This window comes from Procambarus clarkii, chromosome 1 (assembly GCF_040958095.1).
Source record: "Procambarus clarkii isolate CNS0578487 chromosome 1, FALCON_Pclarkii_2.0, whole genome shotgun sequence".
Classification (NCBI taxonomy): Eukaryota; Metazoa; Arthropoda; class Malacostraca; order Decapoda; family Cambaridae; genus Procambarus; species Procambarus clarkii.
In genome coordinates, this window is record NC_091150.1 from 37,584,241 (window position 1) to 37,592,238 (window position 7,998).

Genomic DNA, 7,998 nt, shown 5'->3' on the forward strand with positions numbered 1-7,998 from the left:
CTGTATGACTAACCATCCTGCGAGATGGGGACTTTTATTACCACTGCTGCCTTATTCACTCTTGTGTTGATGATATTCTCAAAATGCATCCGGAGTCTGCCAGTGCAGACTGCCTATCACATGCCTCTGTATAACTAACCATCCTGTGTGATGGGGATTTTTTTAGCATCACCTAGTTAGCTTTTTTGACACACTGTACTCCACTTCATATAGTCTAGGGTAGCTGCACTAATGCAGATGTACCTCATGTATTAATAAAAAAATATCGCTGCACAAAGTAATGGATGCCGTATCTCCTTTGTATGGATACCATCACACATAAATATAACCCATCATAGTGAGACAGACATTGCAGCCAAATTTGTAACGAAGATGAAGTGAATTACATCTAGGTATCCTCATCTCTGCTGTCAAAACTATATTGTTCCAAACACTCATGTCTGATAGGAGAGAAATTACAGACTCCCAACGGCCTGAAAACACCAGTATAAAAAGCTATGATTTTTTCAGAACCGAATCCAATGTTTATGGGCAGCACAAAAAGTCGAGCATTTTGTCAATATAGACAAGACAATACAAGTTGCAAGGCGCCTCACAGCGCGCAGACAACAGAGCGCCATCAAAGAATTACATAATCTCTCCACACAAGCAGGAAATATCCTGACCATCAGCACAAATAATCCACAGATGCAACGATAATAAGAGATTAGACAACAGTGAAGCAGTGCCTATCATACAGTCTCAACCACCTGTTAACAGCCACCCGCCACTCAGATACACTCTACCATCTTAAATACCAACACATAAAGAATTTGGTGTAAATTCTTTAAATAAATTGCCCAAATACACAAGTGTGGATTTTTATCCTATGTTATTATGTAATAATAATAATATATTATTATAATAATAATAATAACAATAATCTAGGATAATAACCCACATTTGTATATTTGTGAAATTTATGTAAAGAATTTACACCCAAGTCTTTCGCACTCTCCTGAGTGCTTTGACAAGGTCTGAGTGTGTGGTGAGGACGAGACTTACATCTCAACGTCTAATGACGCTGTTATAGATTGATTGATGAAGATTAAGCCACCCAAGAGGTGGCATGGGCATGAATAACTCGTAATCGATGTTATTCTCGGTGCAGTGATCTAATTCTTCTTGACCGGCTGACCAGTTCACCTCTATTCCCGACTGACGACGTTCCTGCCGTAATGTCTTCTAGGAAATATGGTCGCGTGTCCTTTCTTTAGAAAAGCAGAAAAGAAACTGGAAAAAACGAGGAAGCCCCACCTCCATCTAAAACTCTGACCCAAATATCACAGTAACAAGGTGCACACAGTAATATCACCGTAACTAGGTGCACACAGTAATATCACCGTAACAAGGTACACACAGTAATATCACCGTAACAAGGTATACACAGTAATATCACCGTAACAAGGTACACACAGAAATATCACCGTAACAAGGTACACACAGTAATATCACCGTAACAATATACACACAGTAATATCACCGTAACAAGGTACATACAGAAATATCACAGTAACAAGGTGCACACAGTAATATCACCGTAACAAGGTGCACACAGTAATATCACCGTAACAAGGTACACACAGTAATATCACCGTAACAAGGTACACACAGTAATATCACCGTAACAATATACACACAGTAATATCACCGTAACAATATACACACAGTAATATCACCGTAACAAGGTATACACAATAATATCACCGTAACAAGGTACACACAGTAATATCACCGTAACAAGGTACACACAGTAATATCACCGTAACAAGGTACACACAGTAATATCACCGTAACAAGGTACACACAGTAATATCACCGTAACAAGGTACACACAGTAATATCACCGTAACAAGGTACACACAGTAATATCACCGTAACAAGATACACACAGAAATATCACCGTAACAAGATACACACAGTAATATCACCGTAACAATATACACACAGAAATATCACCGTAACAAGGTACACACAGAAATATCACCGTAACAATATACACACAATAATATCACCGTAACAATATACACAATAATATCACCGTAACAAGGTATACACAATAATATCACCGTAACAAGGTATACACAATAATATCACCGTAACAATATACACACAATAATATCACCGTAACAAGGTATACACAATAATATCACCGTAACAAGGTATACACAATAATATCACCGTAACAAGGTATACACAATAATATCACAGTAACAATATTCACACAGTAATATCACCGTAACAATATACACAATAATATCACCGTAACAATATACACAATAATATCACCGTAACAATATACACAGTAATATCACCGTAACAATATACACAATAATATCACCGTAACAAGGTATACACAATAATATCACCGTAACAATATTCACACAGTAATATCACCGTAACAATATACACAGTAATATCACCGTAACAATATACACAGTAATATCACCGTAACAATATACACAATAATATCACCGTAACAAGGTATACACAATAATATCACCGTAACAATATACACAATAATATCACCGTAACAAGGTACACACAGTAATATCACCGTAACAAGGTACACACAGTAATATCACAGTAACAATATACACACAGTAATATCACCATAACAATATACACAATAATATCACCGTAACAAGGTACACACAGTAATATCACCGTAACAATATACACAATAATATCACCGTAACAAGGTACACACAGTAATATCACCGTAACAAGGTACACACAGTAATATCACCGTAACAAGGTACACACAGTAATATCACAGTGGCGTGATGCATCAAATGAACAAATCCACGAGGATTTGTGGATACAGTAACAAGGTTATCGCGAATAACCGAACTCAATTACGGGCTCACCATAGCCCGTGCTACATGGACATTTCTGTAGTTGCTCAATCTAAAAAAATCAACAACAACAACAGCCTTTCGGTAATCTTGCTATTCTGGGGGTCCGTCTAATTACCCAAAGCTTCCTATCATTACGTTTGTAATGATATCATGTAAATATATGATATCATTAGAAGCAATATATATAAATAAATATATCATATTTATTCATTGTAATGTTGGTGCTGTATGAAGAACATGGAAAAACATATTTTTACTCCGAAAAAGTATCATTTCATAACGAAATTAGAGGAAAATAAGCTGCTGGTGACGCGAAAGCAAGTCGACGGTCCAAGCGACAATCTTGTGGAGCGACTTATCCAAGACACATTGTTGCTTGGAGAGTGTTTGCTGGCATATTATTCTCCTCAACCTGCCTAACCTAACCAACCTACCCCAAACTTAACTTAACAAAACCTGACTTAACCTAACCTATCCAAACCTAACTTAATGTAACCTGTAGGCAACTATATATATCTTGGATAAGTCGCTCCACAATAAAAAGGTCACATGACCATATTTCCAGAGAAGGCATTACCTCAGGTACATCGCCAGGCTGGAATAGTGGTGACCTGGTCAGCCGGTCAAGAAGGACAAGAAGATTGGACCCGGGATAACAGCCTCATTAGATGTTGAGATGTAAGTCTCGTCCTAATCACACACTCAGAACTAATCACACACTCAGACCACACTCACACACTGACTTTCGTCCTCCTGGGCTAAGGTATGCTGAACTCTGTAATTACTATATGAGTACTGGAACACTTGATGATATATTGGACTTGTACCCAAGATTGACCATGTAATGTATCAATTATACAATGTATGTATGTGATGTAACTATATAACCTGAGCTTGTAAAGGCACCTTCATCACCTTCAGTGATTAAGTGCTTAATTGCACACTAGTTTCTCTATCAGCTATCTCACTCTGTCAGAGTAAAAGAGACAAATGTATGTGAATGCATGTGTGTGTGTATATATTTATGTATATATGTATATGTACGTATATGTGTGTGTGTATGTATATGTATGTGTATAAAGTATATATGGAAGCTGATCAGAATTACATTTTCCCTTTGTAAATGCACATTAATGACACTATGTAAAAGACACATCGAACACTTTACGTAGGGCATACGTAAATCTGCGTATTTACGTATGTAGGTTAGCTTAGCATTTTAAAAGCACCGAATCACCTTCTGTGGTTGAGTGTTCAATAAACCCTTGAACTATATGTTTAACACATCTCTAACCCTGTCCATGGAGGACAGAAGAAAATGTATATATGCTGGTTAGCACTGTAAATGTGTGGCCACGTCTGCGGTAGAAAAATAATAATAATAATAATAATAAAAACCTCAGACCTTGACAAAGCACTCAGAAGGGTGCGAAAGACTTGGTGTAAATTCCTTACATAAATTTCACAAATACACAAGTGCGGGTTTTTATCCTATGTTATTATGTCTGAGCGAAGATATTACCATTAATAATAACAATGTTACAGTGGTTTATGTGTAAGTACAGGGGCTGTATATTAAATAAAGCTACTAATATGCAAAACGTTTCGAGCATAATTTAAAATAATCCAGTTAAATTATTTAATGGTTTAATGGGGTAAACAATACTAAGGGAGAAGTAAGCTAGTAACATGCAGGCGAGGAGTCACAATAACGTGGCTGAAGATACAGTGGATACAGTATCTTCATTGTCTGATGTTCACACATCAGACAATGAAGAAACGACGACGTTTCGGTCTATCCTGGACTCTTATCAGGCCGTGTAATGGGTCAGCTAACATGTTTGAAGTGTTTAAGAAATTTAGCACACACTATATACAATATATAAGTGATAATATTGACAGGCATTGACTCCTTTATTACAGTCTGTAGTTTTAACAACTGTACAGATATGCTATTTAACAGTTACACTAACAGTAAAAACACGAAATTGGCTTACTTTGGATTAGGAAATGTGTGTGAAATTTATTACACGATATTAATTAGATATTTCTTAGTTTCATTAATAGTGGTTGAGAGAAGTATATATCAGCTTTTAATTTCATTTTTGGAGAGTTCATTCCACTATTTGTGACGCTGAATTTGCATAGCATCTCCGCTTTGGTTGAGTCGCACTCTTGGAATATCAAAAATATATTTGTTTCTCGCGGGGTGTCCGTGAGTTCTGTTACAGCTCTCTAGAAAGTGTTTGAGGTCAGGGGTTACTTTTACTGTTCAGAATTTTATAGGTATAGTTTATAGGTGTGATTACACTTGAGAGTAATCATATATTTATATTTGTCAATATAAGGGTACCATTTTGGTTTTCTGTCCAGTCTCCTGGCAGTTTACAACTTCCTTAGTGGGAGGTGACTTGATCTTGAACATATTCAAGGAATTCAGTAAGGGTGCTCAATGATGCCTAGTCTGGAGTTTGTTATTGTTCTAATGGCTCATTTATGTTCAGTAATTAGGGGTTTAAAGTAATTTTGTTATATTTTGTATATATGGTAATTGATATTTAGCGTGAACACCAAGGAATTTTCCAATTTACTCTGCTCCCAATTTGATTATTGTTAATTCTTAATTTAATTTAATGGGTGACCTTGTTTCCAAACAATATGTTGAGGGTGAGTTTGTTAGTAGTCAGACACAAATGAACTTTATTTTTTTTTAGTTCAGTATTCACCGTGTCATTTAGAATAAGTGGGTTAGCATTTGAGAAAATGAAGGTAGTGTCATTAGCAAAATAGAATTGGCTTCAGGTGTTGAATGGCAGTTGGTAGGTCGTTGAGGTAAATGAGAAAGAGGAGTGGACCAAGTAAACTACCCTGCGGAACTACGGTGTTAATTGGCAGTGACAGGCACCAGAGACCTACTACTGCCTGTCACTGAAGGCAAGGGAACTATCAGGAGAAATCACCAAACTATTACGACTATATAGCAATTGGTCAGGATAAGGATTTGGGATGGGACGGTCGGGAAGGAATGGAGCCCAACCACTTGTTGACGGTCGGGAGATTGAACTCCGACCCGCATGAAGCGAGACCGTCACTCTACCGGAAAGTCCGTCCACTGAGGTCAAATAGCAGGTACTGAAGGGAGTGACTCCAAGACTCCACAGTGTTGCAGCTTGAGGTTATTGTGGCCATTGACGTTAATGGTGTCAACAACCCTATGCACCTCCAGAAATAAATCTACAGGTTACCTTTACTTGCCAAGAGCTGCATGTATCAGGTCACCCATATTAATTAGAGCGTCGTGGGTGCTCTTTCGGGGTCTCAAATCATTTTGGAAAAAGCTCAATATTAGAAGAAAGAGAGACATGATACAGACGTATAAAATACTTAAAGGGATTGACAGAGTGGAAAAAGAGAAAATGTTTACAAGGACTATCTAAAGAATAAGGAAGCACGGATGGAAGCTTGAGACTCTGATGTGTATACTCACCTAATTGTACTCACCTAATTGTGCTTGCGGGGGTTGAGCTCTGGCTCTTTGGTCCCGACTCTCTCAACTGTCAATCAACTGATGTACAGATTCCTGAGCCTACTGGGCTCTATCATATCTACATTTGAAACTGTGTATGGAGTCAGTCTCCACCCATAGAGGTGGAGGCTGACCCCATAGCCTCCACCCATTGTGTCATAGAGATGTAAGGAAGTTTTCTTCCACCGTAAGCGTTGTGGGTAAATGTAATGACCTAAAAGAGCAGATTGTACAGGTAAACTCCAATCATAGCTTTAAAAGCAGGTATGATAGGGAAATAGGTCAGGAGTCAATGGACTAGACATCCAACGGCTACAAAAGCGGGGTACAAGAGCTAACAGCTCTATCCTGCAGGCACAACTAGTAAATACACGAATATCGGGTCAAAGCAGACGACTCTAGCCAATACTGTCACGGAACAAGATGATCGTTGAGTGTATTCAGCATGAATCACCTTGTATGGTCCAGGAATTTTTGCCTAATTATATTGCCTTACGTAGTAGCGACGAAAAGAGGAGCAGATAGGAGCAGGCGATGAGTAATAATAACATGGTTTGTTGACCAGACCACACACTAGAAGGTGAAGGGACGACGACGTTTCGGTCCGTCCTGGACCATTCTCAAGTCGAAACGTCGTCGTCCCTTCACCTTCTAGTGTGTGATCTGGTCAGCAGATTTTAGCATTCGAAGAATAACATACGGTAAAGGGAAATGCCAGAAGTTTAGATAATTCCCAGAGTGAATATCTTGAGAAATGGAATAAAGAGGACAAAAACTACACAAGGCTTGACATACTACATAACGACCAGATGCAAAGAAGCTCAAGGATGATTTATCCCGCCTCTGCAAGATAGAGCGACTCTATCTCGAACCATCGACCCGTTGTTAGAGAAGCAGTGCTTGAAGGCAAGTGTATGATGGGAAACATAACATGAAAGAAATACAGAGAACACAAACATGAAAGACATCATGTATATACAAAAGAGAAAAACGGGTAAATAAGAAACAGAAGAACAGCTAAGAAATTGTACAAACTGAGCCCAACCTGTTCCACAGCCTCCTCAGGAGGAGGACGAAGAACCACCAGGAAATTAAGTAACAGCAGGTGATATATCAACACAAACCAGAGCATTAAGCAACACCAAGTCATTATTAAGCAACACAAATCAAAGAAAATGCACGTTGAGTTTATAAAGAATAAAGAATGATTCAAAGTCCTCAAAGTTTCCGGGGGGGGGGGGGGGGGTCCAGCGAGAACAAACACGTCAAAATGACAGAATGAACGAAATAGACGTCAAACCAGAGTAAGTAAGAAATCAGTTAAGGGAAGTAGATGTGACGGAAGCTTTAAATCTACTGTAATCCACAGACGTGGATTGTGAGTGTTGGCAGTCAAACCCAAACACGGTTTGTGCCGGATTGTGGATAGAGCCAGATACTGATTGTACCCGCGATGGTGGTGTTCCGATCCTGACACGGATTGTGGCGTGGAGTTGAAGCTCAGGAGCTGAAGCTTAACTTCTACAAGCACATGCACACATACGCAAATACATAGACCGACACATATTCCCA